Raw genomic sequence first — 21,114 nt, 5'->3', positions numbered from 1 at the left:
CTAAAGTGCAGGACATCATCTGGAAGTCAATTATTTGTAGGTTCGGCTTACCCAAAACCTTCATTACTGATATTGGGTGGCAATTTGCTGGGGAAAAGTTTGTCGAATTTTATGAGGACCTGAATATCTCCCATAACTTCACTTCGGTAGCCCATCCGCAGGCAAACGGCGAGGTCGAAGTGACTAACAGGACTCTGTTGCAAGGTATCAAGGAGAGACTTGAAAAGGCAAAGAAAACTTGGAAAGACGAGCTTTATCATGTGTTATGGGCATACCGAACTACTCAGAGATTGCTCACAGGGGAGACCCCCTTCGCCCTAGCCTTCGGGACAGAAGCCGTGATCCCGATTGAACTCAAGCTTCCGTCAGTGCGAGTTGTGGCATTCGACGAGCAGCGCAACCCGTAGGATCTCAAGGCCAACCACGACTTATTAGAAGAAAAGTTAGAAACAGCTCAAGTTTGGATGGTGGCCTACAAGCAGAAAGTAGACCGCTACTACAATTCCTGGGTCAAAAGCAAAGTCTTCAGAGCGGGGGACCTAGTACTACGACGAGCCGCTGTCTCACAACCTCAGAATCAGGAAAAACTTACCCCAAACTGGGAAGGCCCGTATGAAGTCAAGGAGGTGGTCCGGCCCGGAACATACTATCTAAAAGAGCTCGGAGGAGCAAAGCTTCCGCGACCATGGAATTCAGAAAACCTGCGAATGTATTACTAATAGCTATGCCTTAAATAAAAGTTTCATACTTGCACATTTTTCTTTTAGCATGAGTTTACGATGACAGGAAGTAACTCTCTCATACAATCAAAATTAAGCTTGTTAGGAACAGGAGGAGAACCTCGTCCTAACATGAGCAAAGTCGAAGGTCCGGTTTCTTAAAGATCGGATGGGGGGAGAGGCCCTCGCAACGGCCCTTATGTGCCCCCACAGTCTTGTTAGGAATAGGAGGAGAACCTCATCCTAACATGAGCAAAGATGAAGGCCCGATTTTTTAAAGATCAGATGGGGGGAGAGGCCCTCGCAATGGCCCTTATGTGCCCCCACAGCCTTGTTAGAATCAGGAGGAGAACCTCATCCTAACATAAGCAAAGACGAAGGTTCGGTTTCTTAAAACCCGGATGGGGGAAGAAGCCCTTGCAACGGCCCTTATGTGCCCCCACAGCCTTGTTAAGAACAGGAGGAGAACCTCATCCTAACATGAGCAAAGTCGAAGATCCGGTTACTTAAAGACTGGATGGGGGGAGAGGCCCTCGCAACGGCCCTTATGTGCCCCCACAGCCTTGTTAGGAACAGGAGGAGAACCTTGTCCTAACATGAGCAAAGTCGAAGGTCTGGTTACTTAAAGACCGGATGGGGGGAGAGGCCCTCGCAACGGCCCTTGCGTGCCCCCACAGCCCTATTAGGAACAGAAGGAGAACCTCATCCTAACATGAGCTGAAACTAACTGTCGGAAACAAGAGGAGAACCTCGTCTTGACACAAATAAAAGCTCGATTGATCAAGATTGGATGAGAAGGAAAGCCTCCTCAACGACCCCTCTACACTCTCACGACTCCGTCAAGAGCAGAGGGAAGACCCTCACTCAAACACAGAAGAAAAGAGAAGATGAAAAGAGAAAGCGACGAACTACGCCAGCGATAAGTGAAAAATAAACTACATCAAAGACACAAGGGACCTCGTCTCAGTGAGAAAGAAAACTCTTGTCGAAACTCTCTAGTCCCTAAGGGTGAATCAATACAGCGATGATCGAGAATCTTCAAACAACATCGATGTCAAACAGGATCAAAGACAAAAGAAGCTCGGTAAACAATGACTCAAAGCAAGAATAGACGAGGTAATGAGAAAAATTCCATTCCATTTCGTTAGTAAAGCGTGCGTTACGAAGCCTTTGAAGGTCGAGACTCAAGGGACCTCATCTCAACGAGGAAGAAAATCCTTGTCAAAAATCTCCAGTCCCAAAGGGCAAATCAGCACAGCGATGACCAGGAATCTTCAAACAACACCGACGTCAAACAGGATGAAAGACAAAAGAAATTTGGTAAACGGCAACTCAATACCAAAATGGACAAGGTAATAGACAATTTCATTTTTATTTCATTGATGAAGTACACATTACAAAGCCCTGAAGGTCAAAAACAAAAAGAGAAATGACCAGAGAAGAAAAAGGATGCATAAAAAAAAAAGAGAGGAGAAAAGTTCTAAGGAAGCTCGGCTTCATCAGACTTCGAACTCTCGATTCCGGCCATCGTCGAGGATTACTTTAAGTACCTGACTTCTCCTTCCAGCCCCCTTTTCATATCAACAATTACTCCAACATTATCTTCAAAGTACATGTAGATGCCATCTTTTCCGCACTGTGGTTCCCTCTGCCTCACAATGACGGCGGGCATGACCTTCTTTCTGACATCAGGTTCCCCCTCATAGTGACGGCGGGCATGACCTTCTTTCTGAGGCCAGATTTCCCTGCACAATGATGCACACCGAGAAGCACTCATGGTCGAAGATGTGCCTAAGCACGGGCTCTGGACGATCAAGATGAGATATGGCCGGATCTGTCTCTTCTACCCTCGCCTTCTTCGCTGACCTAAAAGTTACAGCATCTTCCCACTCGTGGACTTTGAGACTCTGGGCTAACATCCGAGCCACGTCCGCACCCATATCTGCAACAAGGGATGATCGGCACAGTCTATGAATGGGGCCGCGGAAGCAGAGAAAGTTCTGGGGCTAACCTAGGCTGGTGTGAGGGATGCAGGGATGCAGAGATGAGGACGACTCGAAGGATGCCTAAGGCCAAGAGGGAAAGACCGAAGAAACTCCCATGCAAAGTGAAATCCCCGAAGGGGGGAGACAGGTTTAAATAGGCGATGGGGTCTGGGGCAATTATAACTGCAGGACTCTTCTGGCCAGTCCACAACCGTCGCGTGGCCCACTAGACGTGGCAAGCGACTGAAGGTGGCCGACAATTAGTAAAATCATTATTGCATCGTACTTGGGGCAGGACTCTGGCAAAAATTCCAAAAAGAAGAAATCTTTTTCGAAAAGGCTCTAGTACCAGCATGCCGAACGTCAAAATATCTGGCAACCATCGAGTGTGAAAATCGAGGGGAGCAACTTCGGCCATGAGAATTTCTCTGTACTTCTTTCATTCGGAACCCGAACTCGAAAGTAGGAGGACTGGTGTTGGGTATAAAATAACCCCTGGCCGAAGTGTGTAAAAGACTGACCCTTTCAGGGCTCTTCCAGCTTCCGACCTTGTGTGTGGCGTCTCTCCGAACCTCCTCGACCGTCTGGACTTCTTTGATAATGAACTTCTGCATTCATCTACCGGGCCACCCCAAAAAGCTCTCTGGGCCTCACTGCCAGCCGACCTTCTACAGTAATCAACTATTCTCCGAATCTCTTCCAGACTTCTTCCAGCCACGGACGACCCTACTCCGAACTTCTTCCAGACTTCGTCGGCATCCGAGCTTCTCCAACAACAATATTTTTACAGTAACCAGACTCCATCCAAGTTTCTACGGCGGTCGACCGCCTTCTGGATCTCAACCGAGCTCCCGCGAGAGCCGAACTTCTACTACGAGCGGTCTACTTCGGATTCCTATAGCGGGCTGTCTACCCCAGATATCTACTGTAAGCAAATTCCATTCGAGCCTCTACTGTAAACAAATTTTCTTCGAACTTCTATTATAGGTAGACTTCAGCCGAGCTTCTTCGTAGCTGGATCCCAAACGAGCTTCTATCATGGGGCAGGATCCACCGGCCAGGTTGTTACTCCGAGCTCCCATGACAATCGATCTTCGACCGAGCTCCTACAATAAGCGGCCTCCTTTCGGCCTCCCACAAGAATCGGACTCCGTCCGAACTCCTACAATAAGCGGCCTCCTTTCGGCCTCCCACAAGAACCGAACTCCGTCCGAACTTCCACAGTGGATGGATCCCGGACGAGCTTCTGCAAGAACCAGACTCCTCCGAACTTTCATAGTGGATGGATTTCGGATGAGCTTTTGCAACGGATGGGCTCCAGCAGCTGGATTTCTACAACGGTCGATCGCCTCCGGATCCCTCAGACTCTTCCAGCAGACGAGCCTCCCCAACGCCATCCGAAGTCCACCACTGGCCGACCTTCCACTAGATTCTTCATGAAATCGGACTCCTCCGATGGATAATCTCCAGACGAGCTTCCGCATCTGGCAAATCCCAAACGGACTTTTCTAGCAATTGGACTCCTACCGGACTTTGCCAATAGAAAGCCTTCATCCGAGTCTCTACAGTAGATGGTTCTCACCTGTAGCCTCAGCGCCCAAGGCCTCCGATAACAGTAGACTCATCAGTGACCTCGAAAATATCCGAGCTCCTCCTAGATCGATGAGGCAGAGAGCCATTCCGCTCCATCAAGCATCGCAGTCGAGCTTCAGCTGACAGATCCGAACTCTCTGGCAAGTCACGACGAGGGCCGCTACCCTGCTCTACTCTCTACAATGGATTCCATGCGGCTCCACCACTCTCTGACAAGCCACAACGAGGGCCACTACCCTGCTCCACTCTCTGACAAGTCACGACAATGGACACCACTCTCCGTAACAAACTCCACGTGGCCCTGAACGGCCCCCGATGCCACTACTCTCCATAACAAACTCCGTGCGACTCTGAACGGCCCACCACCAGACGGTTACAGACGTCGCTGTTAATCGGTTACGCTCTCCATCTATAAATAAGGACCCCCAGATACGTTCCTCTCTAAGCTCAAAACTCTATCTCAAAACTCTGCTAAAATTCTTACTCGAGCACTCCATTTTTGTTGAAGCAGAGTACTGACTTGAGCGTCGGAGGGTCTTGTCGGAGCACCCCCAACTCTGGTTTAGACTTTCCTTGTAAGTCCCGATGGCGGCCGCAGTCATCTCGACTCCAGCAACTCCGACTTCAACAGAATTCTGCACCAACAGATTTAATGATCTAATTAGATCTAATCTAATTTAGTTTAGTTAAGAACCTAATTGGATAAAATTCAAATTTGAATTAGTTTGAACCAAGCCCATGCGCCACCTCATCATTGCACCCTTCTTTTCTCTATGCAAAAAATGTTCTTACATAAGTTTTTTCTCATGCCTAGATGTGAATGTTGCCCACTTTCTGATCTCCTTTGGATTAGGATTTGGTTGGTTTAAAATCTAAGTTCAAATAATTTAAATTTGGATTTAAACTTGGAGTCCAAATCAAGTTGGACTCTTCCCTAAATGCTGACCACTCTTCTCACACACGAAATTGGTTCTTGCAGAATTTTTTTCATGCCATTCAGAAGTTTGTCACTCACTTTCTAATCTTTATGGATAAGGATAAAGTTTGATTCAAGTTTGATTCAAATTTGATTTGAATAGGTGATAAGGATAAACCATCATTTAAACTTGAACCAAACCACCTCATCTTATCCTTATCTTTCATGGGACGCCACCTTAAGAAAGGATGAAATTTTGTGCGACAAAAAGGATTGGATTTTCTATGAGAAATATCTAAGTTGGAGCATGAAAAATCAGAGAGGGGGGTGGGCATCTGTGTGTAACAAACAGAGGAAGAGATCTTTCTCTTTGGGCGTGCAGTCTAGGATGGGTTCTAGGGTTTCAGCTCTAGATTTTTGTGTGAGAAGAAATACAAGAGGGTCTTATTCCAATCTTTCACACCACCACCTTCTTGTGTAGCTCCATCTTTTGATCTAGATTCTAGATGATCCAAAAGAAGAAGCTTAAATTAGCCATCTAGAGCTTTCGGTGTGGGCTAGTACTCTCGGGAAGGATGATTTGATCAAGACTTCGAGTGGATGATCTGTAGAGGTCGGATGAGCTGTGCAGCTACTCGACATCAGAAAAAATCTCATACCATGCCTATTAGTAATGGCGATCATCAACCCATGTAAAGATAATGAGTTCTAAACTCATTCGATTAGATCTAACGAATAGATCTGATCTAGGGTATTGATATGATCGATGTAGTTTTTTCTTTATACCAAATTTTTTGTATACAAATTTTATATCATAGATCCTTAAAACATAGTTTAGATCTGATCTAAAGTATGTGTAGAAGATTAAAATATTTAATTTACTACCTTTCACTGTACAAAATATTAAAAATGCATGCTTTGACCTGCTGGTTTTTCTTCAAGTGGTATTAGAGCCAGATTGCTTTTGACATGAATATTTTGTATATAATTTGATTTTAATTATTTAGATTAGATTCAAATAATTAATCTAAAATTTGAGTAGTATAGTAATCGAATTGGATAGATCCCCATAGCCATCCAGTTATAGGAGAAAGTAGAATTTTATAGCCCTCTCCTTTCATTCGATGGGGTTCTCCTATAACGTGTAGGGATGCTACGCGATCTTTTTCATGAAAATAAATAATAAAAAATGTTAAAATTTTTTTATTTTAGATTTGATATATTGTATGTTAGATTTAAAATTAAAGTTTATTTGATTGCATGACAGTTTGTAAAAATATTTTATAAAATTTAAAACTATTTTTAAATATCGAATCCCAACTCATGTTAGCTCAAAATTTAATTAAGAATTAAGTGATCTAGATTTGAGAATCAAAGATCTAAGGTATAAATTTCATAATTCATGGATTTATGGGTTAGCTCGAGTCAAGTTCATTTAACTGAGTTAGACCTAAGGTTAGAAACCATTGATAATGGATTATGTTAGTAATTGATCAAATCTAATTAATAGTCAATTTTGATTGGGTCAATTCTTCTCTTAATCAATTCTCAATAGTTGTAGTTGGTCAGAGTCCATATCTTTGATTAGACTAAGATAGACATTGATCATAGCTCCATGGTCGAACTCAAATCTATAAGTTGATCGAATTAAAACTAACTAACCAGTTGGTGTCTAAGATAAGTATGGCAGTCTTGATCCATGGTCATTAATTAGAAGCTACTCTAATAGATTGAGTCTATGACAAGTTAATGGCATATCTTGTTGGAAATTGTGTCGTAAAGCCAATCATCTAGATTATAGATGATTGTGCTCTATACATGTATATGAATTACAAAATGATAAATATTATCTGGTAAGATTCATCATAAAGAATATATTTTCTTAAATAGAACTCATACGTTATGATGAAGTCCTTAGAGCTATTTTCAAAATGATAAAAGAGAATTTATCATGTAGTTCATAAATCTTACTTGCAACCAAATGATACAATTATTATAAGGATGATAACTGTATCGAGTGTAGGTCGTTGTGTTGAAGGAACCAGATCTAGGGTTTCAGGATTAGATCTTGAAATTTTTTCAGGATCAGGCAGCGGAAGATTAAAATAAATCAAAATTTATCTTATAAAATTAGAAAATATCTAGATCTAAGATCTTATTACATGATTATTATATGATATTAAATCAAAAATTAAAATATAAAGAGCAAGAACTACATATTGATCATATCAACATATTTCTATACTACATCTAATGTATGTAAAATATAATAGATCAGATCTATTACCTTGCAAGTTCGATGTTCTAACTTTGTTGATCCAGGCTTGAGGATGATGTTGTGAGCCACACATGCATCCGACCTCTAGAAGTCATCCACACAAGCCCACGAATCACGATTAGAAGTTCGGGTCTAGAAAATCAGCACAGTATGTTAGTACTGAGCTGATCCTTCTTCGATGGTCGATCAGATACCTTCTTCTTCTTGATTTAGACTCTTCCAAAGATGAGAAGTAGGAGAAAGAGTTTTAGATGAGACACTCTCAGAAAACTTACAGATGGAGGAAAGGAAGAGATGAACCCAGCAACTCTAGAAGAAGACCCTCTTCTTCTTCTCTTTGCTCTAACCCAAACACCTAGTCTTGTATCTATTAGATCTCCATGCCCTAATACTCTTTCTCCTTGATTTTTGGATGTCTCAAAGGACTCTCAATTCTCTATAATCCACAAAACTTTCATGAAGAAATTTATTTTAAATAGAGAGATATGAAAAGTCCTTGTCTAGGTCAAATACCTAGACAAGGATTATCCAAACAAGGCAAGACAAGGGGTGCCCAACTCTTGGGCATCCCCTCCTTCTTTTTCTATCATAAACCATCAACAAAGGATGCATATTATGTGCCATAAAATCCATAAAAATTTCAAAAAAAATTTGGATAAAATCAGTGCCATAAGGAAAGAGTTTTGGTTTCCTAAAACTTTATCTCATAGAATTTGAAATCCAAACTAATTCCTACTTTGCCTTGGTCCACAACCACATTCCATGTAAGAGAGAAAGAGAGAAAAGTTTTGGACATGTGTGAAGACCTAGGAGAGAGAATTTTATCACACAAAATAAGAGAGAGTGGGCATGGGATAAGAGAGAGTGGGCGTGGGGGGCTAAGGTCGCGCAAGGTGGAATCCTAGTCTTACTAGGATTCAATCTATGACTTGTTCAAATTTGATTTCTCAAACTAAATCAAATCAAAACCAAATAAACCTAATTAAAATAGGTATTAACCTAATTAAGAGCCTAATTTAATCAAATTAAATTTAATTTAAATCTGATTTAATTTTCTAATCGAATTAGAAATTAGGTTGATCCAAGTCCTATTTGAACTAGGACTAGTTTTTCCTTGCACTTGGCTTATCCAATAAACTAATTGGACTTGATCCAATCAAGCCCAAACCAAATCTAATTAAATCATATTCAATTAGGCTTAATCTAAGTTCATTGGCTTGATCAAATTAAGCTAATTAATAATTAAATTGCTAATCGATCCTCCTGCAACACTTGCACTAGGTTAAATGTCAATCGTATTGATCGTTTAACCCTAGAACGATTCTTAATCATTGATCAACCATCTGATCGGATCATGAACTCTAATGTGTGTGACCTCATAGGTCTGAATCTAAGCCGATAGCATAGAAATAAATTTTTATACCAATCAAAGTGACCATCTAGCAATGGTACCCGATGGTCGGATAGGTCGAATGTGTAAAACAACATCCTTAGAACCCGTACAGATATAGTTTTCATATAATTCATCTCCTTGATCAAAATGATCATAGGATACCTCAAAGTTCAACTGTCAACTCTGATCAGGTTGTCCACATTATATTTCAAAATATCAAATTCATTTGATGGATTACCCCGGCCAAGGTTTTGCTAAATTGAAATACAGCGACTCATTCTTCTCCAACTCTTGGAGTGGTCAATCCCATCTTGATCACACTCCGACTTTGCAAGTACTTGATTGTGCCAACAAGCCTTCTGTCATTGAATTAAAAATTTAGTTAGTTCAGTACCAAAGCATAGTGAGTTGCTTGCAAGTCACTGAAGCGATCTCAGGTCTAAGGGACACTTATACCTATATCCCATCAGAGACATTCTCGACAACAGAATGCTCTGGAGTTGGTCATGTTCAATGATGATGTACCCTTACATCTCACCAGTATGTCATACCTATATCTCTATACTCCTTGGTTAAGAGGACAACCAACCCATATGGCCTACAGCGACCTATGCTCGATAGAAGCTGTCATCCTTATTAACATCCCATTATTTGGTCGTGAACAGTTTTAAGGATTAATCGATAAATCCTCTCTTTATCGAACCAAAATAGTCCTAAGGACTTCATCACAACAACGGAGTTCATTAGAAGATGAAAGCTTGTGATGAAAATATCAAAAATATATTTTATTTATTAACAAATCAATTACAATACAAGGTTACTCAACCATCAACAGGTTGACGATTGACTTTTGGGACATATTTCCTAACAACTCTCACTTGTCCTAAAGCCACTCGGCACAGTATCTAATACTCATCTTTGACTTATGGTTGTCGAACTCCTTTATCGCCAGGGCTTTAGTGAAGGGGTCGGCCAGGTTCTCCCTTCCGTCAATCTTCTGAAGGTCAACATCATCTCGATCCATGATCTCTCAGACTAGATGGAAGTGGCACAAAATATACTTCATCTGCTGGTGTGCTTTGGGTTCCTTCGTCTGAGCTATGATACCAATGTTGTCACAGTAGAGCAGGATCGGACCATCGAGGGAGGGTGTTGCTCTGAGCTCGATGATGAATTTTCTCAGCCACACAGCTTTCTTTGCGGCATCCGATGCTGTGATGTACTCCGTCTCACAAACAGAGTCTGCCACAGTATGCTACTTGAAATTCTTCCAGCAGATGGCTCCACCATTCAGAGTAAAGATATAACCCGATACGCTTCTCCTGTCATCATAGTCAGATTGAAAGCTGTAGTCTGTGAACCCCACAAATTTCAGATCTGACTCACCATAAACCAACCATTGGTCCTTAGTATTTCTCAAATACTTAAGGATGGCTTTAACCACTTTCCAGTGGTTTTCTCCAGGATCAGATTGGTATTTACTCACTACTCCTAGTGAGTATGCCACATCCGACCTTGTACATGTAATGGTGTATATGATAGATCCCACAGTCGAAGCATATGGGATTCTACTAATACACTCACTCTCTTCAGGAGTTATCGGACAATTTTTCTTAGAGAGAGAAATTTCATGGCCCATCGGTAGATAGCCCTTCTTGGAATCTCCATGCTAAACCTCTTCAGCACAGTGTCTATGTACGTGGACTGGGATAACCCAAGCAGCCTTTTAGATTTATCCCTATAGATCTTAATCCCTAGGACGTAGGATGCCTCACCCAAGTCCTTCATGGAGAACTACGATGACAACCAAACTTTTATTCCTTATAGTGCGGAGATGTCATTTTCGATTAAGAGAATGTCATCCATGTACAAGATAAAGAATACCACAACTGGACTATTTGCCCATTTATAGATGCAGGGCTCTTCTTCGTTTATAATGAAGCCATATGTTTTGATCACCTTATCAAAATACATGTTCTAACTTTGAGAAGCTTGCTTCAATCCATAAATGGATCTCTGAAGCTTGCATACTTTGGACACATCTGTGAATGTAAACCCCTCAGGTTGTATCATATACACTTCTTCAGTCAGCTCTCTATTCAAAAAAACTATCTTTACATCCATCTGCCAGATCTCATAATCCAGATGGGCAGCTATTACAAGCATTATCCAAATAGATTTGAGCATTGCCATAGGGGAGAACATCTCGTCATAGTCAATACCATAATGTTGACGATACCTCTTGGCAACCAGACGGGCTTTATAGGTCTCCACCTTTCTGTATGTGCCCCTCTTCTTTTTGAAGACCCATTTACACCCAATGGGTTTAACCCCTTCAAGTGGATCAACCAATATCCATACATCATTGACTTTCATGGACTCCATTTTGGATTGCATGGCTTCAAGTCATTTCTCGAAATCAGGTCTCTGCATTGCATCCATATAGGTGATCAGATCCTCATCATTCTCATCGAGTTCGATGGAATCACCGTTTCGAACCAAGAAATCATAGTATCTGTCCAGCTGATGCGGTACTCTATCAGATCGCCTTAATGGTGTAGGTACATTGGGCTTCAGATCTGATCTAATCAAATCTGACTCAGGTTTAGCTATTGGTGTCGGTCCTTCTACCTGTTGAACTTCATCAAGTTCAACCTTAGAGGCAACGGTTCCTTCACCAAGAAACTCTTTTTCTAAAAAGGTTGCCTTAAGACTGATAAATATTTTTTGTTCATCAGCATGGTAGAAAAAATATCCTTTGATCTCTTTGGGGTACCCTATGAATGTGCATTTGTCAGACCTAGGTCCAAGTTTATCTGTAACTAACTGTTTGATATATGCTGGACACCTCCAAACCCTAAGGTGTGAAAGTGCTGGCTTACGCCCTATCCATATCTCATATGGAGTCTTAATTACAGATTTGAAATCCTATTTAACAGATAACAGGCTGATTCGAATGCATATCCCCAAAAGGATATTGGCAAGCTGGCAAAATCCATCATGGATCAGACCATGTCTAACAGAGTTTGACTTCTCCTTTCAAACACACCATTATGCTATGGTGTTCCTAGAGGAGTCTATTGGGAGAGAATCCCATTCTCTCCTAGATATGTGAGAAATTCACCAGAAAGGTATTCCCCTCCTCGATCAGATCGAAGAATTTTAATACTCTTTTCAGTTTATTTTTCTACTCCACTTTGGAATCGTTTGAACATTTCAAATGAATCCAACTTATGTTTCATCAGATAGACATATCCATATCTGGATAGATCATCCGTGAAAGTGATGAAGTAGAAATATCCACCTCTAGCACTTGTGCTCATGGGCCCGCTTATATCAGTATGTACTAGGCCCAAGAGCTCAGTAGCTCTCTCACCTTTTTGAGTAAAAGATGACTTGATCATTTTATCAAGAAAATAGGATTCACAGGTTGGAAGTGCTTCACAATCACTGACTTTGAGAATTCTCTCTTGAGTCAACCTGTTTATCCTGTTCTTATTTATATGACCTAGCCTACAGTGCCATAAGTAGATATCTGATACACTATCTAATCTAGGGTACTTGCCAGTGGAATAGACTACGTTAACAAGTTGTGATAATATACACACCATTGTTCAAATGTCCACAAAAAATAGTAACACCATTCATAATGATATTACAAACTTATTTCTTTATTGAAATTTCATAATCATTTTTGGCCAGAAGGCCTACAGAAATAACATTTAAAAAGAAATCAGGACAGAAATGATAATCATTAAGAACAACGGTATGGGACTCAAATACAAGTTTCAAGATTCCTAATGCTAGAACTGAAACTGGTCTTCCATCTCCAACGTTCAGGAACCTCTCGCCTTGCTCGAATCTTCTACTGACCTGCAATCCTTGCAACGAATTATAAATATGGTAAGGGCTACCGATATCCAATACCCAGTCAATTTTATCACAAATAGAGAAATTACAAGGAGTTATCATATAAATACCTTACCCTGCAACAGCTTGCTTCTTTCTCTGCCTGTTCAGATCTAGGGAGGCAATGTATTGAAGACAGTTCCTCTTCCAGTGCCCCCGCTTCTTGCAAAAGAAGCATTCAGCTTGACTCTTATCGAGCTTGATCTTTCTGGTCTGGCCCTGCACAGATGTCCCAGTCTAAACTTATACCTTCTTCACTTTCTTCTTTTTGTTCTTCTTTTCTTTCTCACAGGGTCGAGAACCAGAAGATGAACCTCCCACTAAGTTCACCGACTCCTTATGGAGTTGGTGATCCTTCTCAAAGTTCTGAAGTAGCCCCAGTAACCCGTGGTAGTTTACTTCAAGCTTTGTCATTCTATAATGAGTGAGGAATGGGAGATAAGACTTAAACAGCGAGTTTAGTATTGCATCTTTCCCAAGCTGCTCATGCAAGGAAAAGTCGAGCTTGCTCAGATGCTTCATCAGCTCGATCATGTACAATACATGATCAGTGACAGAGGCACCATCCCGCATTTTGGCATTGAAGATGGCACAACTAGTCTTGTGCCTCTCCACGTCATCGAGTGTGCCAAAGGCATCCTCCAATACTTGAAGCATGTCCTTTGGCTGAGTCATCTCAAATCTGTGACTGAACGCGTCGCTCATGGCAGCCAGCATGATGCAGCGCACCGTCGTCCGATCACTGAGCCACTTCTGGTAAGTGTCTCCAACTTTTTCACGTGCATTGGTAGCTAGCTCCTCAGGTACAGGATCCGTTATCACATACAGGATCCGTTCATACTCCAGAACTATTTTCAACTTTCGATACCAGCTACGAAAGTTGGGTCCCACCAACTTATCATTGTCCAATAATGATCAGAGCAATAGGGAAGTGGTCATATCTGCACAAAGAAAAATCATAACCTAATTAGTAATTGATTCATTAAACTTAAAGATTTGGACTTTAATCAAAAGGTTTCTCTCACTATTTTATTTGAATTGGTAGCCTCTACCTCCAATTCGAGGAATTATCCTAATTTCTCAGTAGGTACTAGAATCAACTTAGACTGCACACAAGCCCAACTTTGGTTGGCCAACCCATGTACATCTAAAGGTAGGTTCATAACCAATTATTTCTCTAAATAATTTTTAGTAATTTTAATTTTGCCCCAGTCCCTAATCAGTAGGCTTTGGCCTCCACTAAAAAGGTCTGGTTAGGTCCAACCATTAACATGACCATACTTGGCCCATCTAGCCAATGAATGATTAAGGCCAACTTTGGTTGGCTAACCTAACCACCATTTAGAAAGATGTAGTCAAGAAATCATATTATGAATGATAATTCCATCAATCGATAAGCACCAGGCTTTTGGGCCTCCAATGATTATCCAACTGATGGGCCCATTCTCATCCACTTAATGGGAGGCTATGATCTAGTTATCACCATAACTATTTTATTTTAAGGATCTAATAATTTTAGAACATTTAATTGATTTAGAGGATGAGGTCAGATGAACCAGCTTATCATGATCCTCCCACAGGCTTCACCAAGTCAGCTTAAGGGAGACCATTAAAAGGGCTGATCTAGGAGCACCTAAATTAGTCACACTGATTTACCTAGCTGACATGGGTCAGCTCGAATAGTTAAGTGATCTGATCAAAATATAATTTCACCAAGAGGTCAGGTAAGTTCGATCGGTAGGAGGATCTGCCAAAGCTTGCCTTAGACACCATCAGAAATGGTCAGGTAAGCAGGCTGCCAATTAAAAACCATCGGTCTGGTTTACCTTAGACACCAACTGATTTAATTAGTTTCGATTAGATCAACCTAACAGTTCATGCTAAACCGCTTAGCCAAGAATCAAGTCCATTTGGTTCTCATTAAAGATATAGACTTGACCAACTACAACTATTGTAATTGATCTAGAGAATCTTTGACCTAATCTAAGACAACAATTGATTAGATTTAGTCAATTCTCTAATTAAGTCCATCTTTAACCTAATCTTAGGTCTAACCCAATTAATGGACCTAATTCCCACTAACTCATTAACCCAACGTGTTATGATTTGTGTCTTAGGTTCTTCAATTCACAATCCTAGAACCTAATCAAACGACTTCTTAATTCTCAATTAAGTTTTGGGCTGAGGATTGGGGTTCGACTTTTCGAAAATAATTTTTATGTTTGTAAAATATTTTTACAACATGATTCTACCAATCAAGTTGCATGGTTGATTCATAATCAAAATGCAAGTAAAAAAAAGCATGAAACTACTTTAGATCTAATCTAAACAGGTTCATGTAATTGAAATAATTTCAACTTTAAACTGCATAAATTTTCCAAACAAATATATGATGGTTCTTTGCACGAAAATTATTAACAAAGAGATTTCATTTTAGATTTAAATATATTTTAAATCTAATAAATTATAAATTTAATTTAGATCACATCTAATAAATTTATGATTAAAGATAGATCTACACGAACTAGGACAACCTTTGCACTATAAGGGGTAAATCTTACAGCAGGACAACCTACAGTTCGTGATTGATCTAAAAATTTTAATTTTAGATTTAATAATTAGATTATAAATTAGATCTAATCTAAGAAATAATCTAAGTATATATTAATAATCATGTAATAATCAACCTAGGCTCTGACACCAATTGAAGGAACCAGATCTAGGATTTCAGGGTTAGATCTTGAAACTTTTTCAGGATCAGGCAGCGAAAGACTAAAATAAATTAAAATTTATCTTATAAAATTAGAGAATCTCTAAATATAAGATCCTATTATATGATTATTACATGATATTAAATCAAAAATTAAAATATAAAGAGCAAGAACTACATGTTGATCATACCAACATGTTTCTATACAACATCTAATGTATGTAAAATATAATAGATCAGATCTATTACCTTGCAAGTTAGACATTCTAACTTTGCTGATCCAGATTTGAGGATGATGTTGTGAGCCACACATGCATCCGGCCTCTAGGAGTCATCTACACGAGCCCACGAATCACGATCAGAAGTCCTGGTCTAGAAAATCAGCACGGTATGCTAGTACTGCGCTGATCCTTCTTCGATGGTCGATCAGATGCCTCCTTCTTCTTGATTTAGACTCTTTCAAAGATGAGAAGTAGGAGAAGAAGTTTTAGATAAGACACTCTTAGAAAACTTACAGATGGAGGAAAGGAAGAGATGAACCCAGCAACTCTAGAAGAAGACCCTCTTCTTCTTCTCTTTGCTCTAACCCAAACACCTAGTTTTGTGTCTATTAGATCTCCATGTCCTAAGATTTTTTCTCCTTAATTTTTGGATGCCCCAAAGGTCTCTCAATGCTCTATAATCCACAAAAATTTTATGAAGAAATTCATTTTAAATAGAGAGATATGAAGAGTCTTTATCTAGGTCAAATACCTAGACAAGGATTATCCAAACAAGGCAAGATAAGGGGCACCCAACTCTTGGGTGTCCCCTCCTTCTTTTTCTACCATGAACCACCAGCAAATGGTGCATATTATGTGCCATAAAAGTCATAAAAATTTCAAAAAAGATTTGAATAAAATCAGTGCCATAAGGAAAGAGTTTTGGTTTCTTAAAACTCTATCTCATAGAATTTGAAATCCAAACTAATTCCTACTTTGCCTTGGTCCACAACCACATTCCATGTAAGAGAGAAAGAGAGGAAAGTTTTGGGCATGCATGAAGACCTGGGAGAGAGAGTTTTGTCACACAAAATAAGAGATAGTGGGCATGGGATAAGAGAGAGTGGGCGTGGGGGGCTAAGGTGGCGCAAGGTGGAATCCTAGTCTTACTAGGATTCAATCTATGACTTGTTCAAATTTGATTTCTCAAACCAAATCAAACCAAAATCAAATCAACCTAATTAAAATAGGTCTTAACCCAATTAAGAGCCTAATTTAATCAAATTAAATTAAATTTAAATCTGATTTAATTTTCTAATCGAATTAGAAATTAGGTTGACCCAAGTCTTATTTGAACTAGGACTAGTTTTTTCTTGCACTTGGCTTATCCAATAAACCAATTGGACTTGATCCAATCAAGTCCAAACTAAATCTAATTAAATTATATTCAATTAAACTTAATCTTAGCTCATTGGCTTGATCAAATTAAGTCAATTAGCAATCAAATTGCTAATCGATCCTCCTGCAACACTTGCACTAGGTTAAATGTCAATCGTATTGATCGTTTAACCCTAGAACGATTCTTAATCATTGATCAATCATCAAATCAGATCGTGAACTCTAATATGTGTGACCTCATAGGTCCAAACCTAAGTTGGTAGCATAGAAATAAATTTTTATACCAATCAAAGTGACCATCTAGTAATGGTACCCGACGGTCAGATAGGTCGAATGTGTAGAACAACATCCTTAAAACCCATGTGGATATAGTTTCCATATAATTCATCCCCTTAACCAAAATGATCATAGGATACCTCAGAGTTCAACTATCAACTTTGATCAGGTTGTCTACATTGTATTTTAAAATATCAAATCCATCTGATGGATTACCCTAGCCAAGATTTTGCTAAATTGAAATACAGCGACTCATTCTTCTCCAACTCTTGGAGTGGTCAATCCCATCTTGATCACACTCTGACTTTGCAAGTACTTGACTATGCCCAGAAGCCTTCCATCACTAAATTAGAAATTTAGTTAGTGCAGTACCAAAGCACAGTGAGTTGCTTGCAAGTCACTGAGGCGATCTCAGGTCTAAGGGATACTTATACCTATATCCTATCAGAGACATTCTCGACAGCAGAATGCTCTGGAGTTGGTCACGTTCAATTATGATGTACCCTTACATCTCACCTGTATGTCATACCAGTATCTCCACACTCCTTGGTTAAGAGGACAACCAACCCATATGACCTACAGCAACCTATGCTCGATAGAAGCTGTCATCCTTATTAACAGCCCATCATTTGATTGTGAACAGTTTTAAGGACTAATCAATAAATCCTCTCTTTATCGAACCTAAATAGTCCTAAGGACTTCATCACAATATCGGAGTTCATTAGAAGATGAAAGCTTGTGATGAAAATGTTAAAAATATATTTTATTTATTAACAAATCAATTACAATACAAGATTGCTCAACCGTCAACAGGTTGACGATTGGCTTTTGGAACATATTTTCCAACATGTGTGCCATATTAGTTGGTTGTCTTCTTAACCAAGGCGTGTGGTGATACGAATATAGCATATAGATGATTTATAGGAGTATATTTCATTGAGCATGACCACTTTCAGAGCACTCTACTGTTAAGGTTTTCTCTGATGGGATATGGGTATATGTGTCCCTCTGACCTGAGGCTACCTCGGTGACTTACAAGCAACTCACTTTGCTTTGGTACCGGACTATCTGAATTTTTAATTCTATGATGGAAGATTTTTGGATACAGTCAAGTACTTATGAAGTCTGAGTGTGAGTCAAGACGGGATTGACCACTCTAAAAAAAATTAGAAATGATACATCACTGTGTTTTAATTTAGCAAAACTTTACCAAAGTAGTCCTAGCGAGGAGTCACAGGATTTTTGAGATTGAGACATAATGTGGACCACTCATTTTGGGTTGATAGTTTAACCTAAAGTTATTTTTAAGCATCGAGTATCAAAGAGATGAATTATGCGGTAACTATATCTATATGGGTTCTAGAGTGTTGCTAGGCATACATTCGGCCTATCTGGATATCGAAAATTATTGTTAGATGGTAACATCAATTAGTATAAAAATTATTCTTGTGCTACTGGCTTAGGTTCAAATCTATAGGATCACACACATAGAAATACTGTCTGATCAAATGGCTGATCAACAATTATGAATTATTGAAGGATTTAATTATCAATGTGATTGATGATTAATTCTTTGCAAAGGTTGCAATAAATTATTTACTAATCATTGATAAATTAGAAGAATAATTAATTAATAATATGATTATTAATTGGCTCAATTTGATTGAGCAATAGAGATTGGATCAGATCTAATTAAATTTGATTCAGTTAGGTTTGCATTGGATTGATTGGATGCAGTCTTATTAGACAAAATGGTTTGTTTCAAATGATCTCAAGGATGCAAATCAAATTTTGAGTTAAATAAGATTCAATTTAGTTTGATATAGACTTTGAGTGGATCAAATCCAATTGGATAATAGGCTTGATTGGATCAAGCCCTATTGATCAATAACTTTTCTGATATCCATTAAAAATCAATCCTTGGATCAATAAGATTTTAATCTAACTAATTCTTTAATTGGATTGGGGCCTAATTGGTTTCATAATTAGACTAGGATCTAATTAGTTAGTTTATTATAACAAATTCCTAAATTAGTTAGGATTGGGTCCAAATATTAGTTAGAGTTTGATCAATATTCATGAGTCCTATTTGGAATAGGACTGAACCAACTCTCTCCACCTATCTATTTAAGATCTCTCACGCTCCACACCTCTTCACCATGTAAAATCCCATGCCCCACCAAAGGAGCCACGTCCTCCCCTCTCTTCCATGAGAAAAGTGGGTGTCACCTCCTCTTTTGGTCGCCAAAAAGAAAGGAGGGGCATCCAAGAGTTGAACGCCCCATATCCTATGCATCTAGACTTCCTTCCCAACCCTTTTTGAAAGAATTTTATGAGGCTTTTGCTACTGATTCTTAGGAATCAAAGAGAGGCTCTCTTAATAGTTTTACAGCAAAAAAATAGAGAAGAAAAGTTCTTCCCAACGAGAGAAAAAGAAGGAAGAAGAAGGGTCTTCTTTTTTGTGCGCAGCCTTGGAGAAGAAGGAGTTCTTCTCATAGATTTTTTTTTATTTTTTTTTAAGATAAAAATTAGATTGAATCTAATTTTTAATATGAGAATTTAGAGAAAAAATACCAAAAAAATTTGGTTAGATGTTTGGGGCTTCCTAGAGTTCTAGATCAAGAAGAAAAAGGGAGAAGAAGAGAGAAGAATGATTTTTCTCTTGGGTCTCTCTTTTGGGTTCTTCTAGAGCTTAAAATTTTATGTAATTTTTAGTATGAGAAATTAAATTAAATCTAATTTTTATCATAAAAAATTAGAGAATAAAAATTCTTCTTAAAGGTGTACAAAGAAGAGAGAAAGGTTCTCTCTTGTGCATGGGAGAATTGAGAAGAATGGGTTCTTCTCTTGATCTCTATCATAGAGATCTGTTGCGTGGATCCAGAAAGAAAAAGGGAGGGTCTCTTTATTCTTCATCTTCTTCATATTCTTCTTAGATTAGCTAAAATATGATGTCTTCGTGAGCTAGCACTCTTAGGGAGATCGATCAGCACATGGGCTTCGTGTGGATACCTATAGAGGTTGACACATGTGCGACTGTCGAGCATCATGAAGAACCAACTATCATGGAGTTTAGATATGATGATCTGCTATCCACACTCAGATATGGAGTTTTGAAAACTAATTTATATTTAGATATGATCTAAATATAATTTAGATATGATCTAATTACTTATAGATATGATCTATACTTGCTGAATTTTAGATTTCAGATTTACATACATGTATATTAGTTCATGTCGTAATTCCTATATGGTAGTTTTAGATTTGATCTATGCATGCATTGTAGATTAAATTATTTAATCTATATATATTTTACTATAAAATTTTAAAAATACATGCACAAAACCACCATGCTTCCCTTCAACTGGTATCAGAGCGAAGATTCATTATGACATGAGCATATATGTATGTAGAATTAAAATCTAGATTTAACAGTACATGAGATGTATTATGATCTGATTTTAAATATGATCTAATATAAAAATCAGATCTAATATAATTTAGATTTGATCTAAATTTTTGCATATATGATATGTGAGTAAATTAGATGATCCTATTAGCAAATACTTGGATGGGATTGATCACCAAGCCATCCGGTCATAGGAGCAGAAAAAGTTTAAAAGTCCTCTCTTCCTATTTGATAGGGTGCTCTTATGATGTGTAGAGGTGCCATGTGATTTAATCCCATGAAGAAGAAAGCAAAAGGAAGAACTTAATTTTCTGCAAAACCCTAGATATTGAAATCCTAAGAATTTTTGTATGTAATACAAAGCTTGAGTTGTATGAAAAGTAAAATATCTAATCTGTATGATTAAAATTATTTTAATTATTAAAAATAAAATTTAAAATCATAAAATATTTATATATGATCTAAAGTTTGTTATGATTAATTTTATTTTAGTTTATGCGAGAATTTTTAGATCTAAAACTATGTGATACTTGTTGGCATGCTA

The sequence above is a fragment of the Elaeis guineensis genome, chromosome 1 (assembly GCF_000442705.2).
Source record: "Elaeis guineensis isolate ETL-2024a chromosome 1, EG11, whole genome shotgun sequence".
Taxonomy (NCBI): domain Eukaryota; kingdom Viridiplantae; phylum Streptophyta; class Magnoliopsida; order Arecales; family Arecaceae; genus Elaeis; species Elaeis guineensis.
This window is presented reverse-complemented; position numbering follows the sequence as displayed.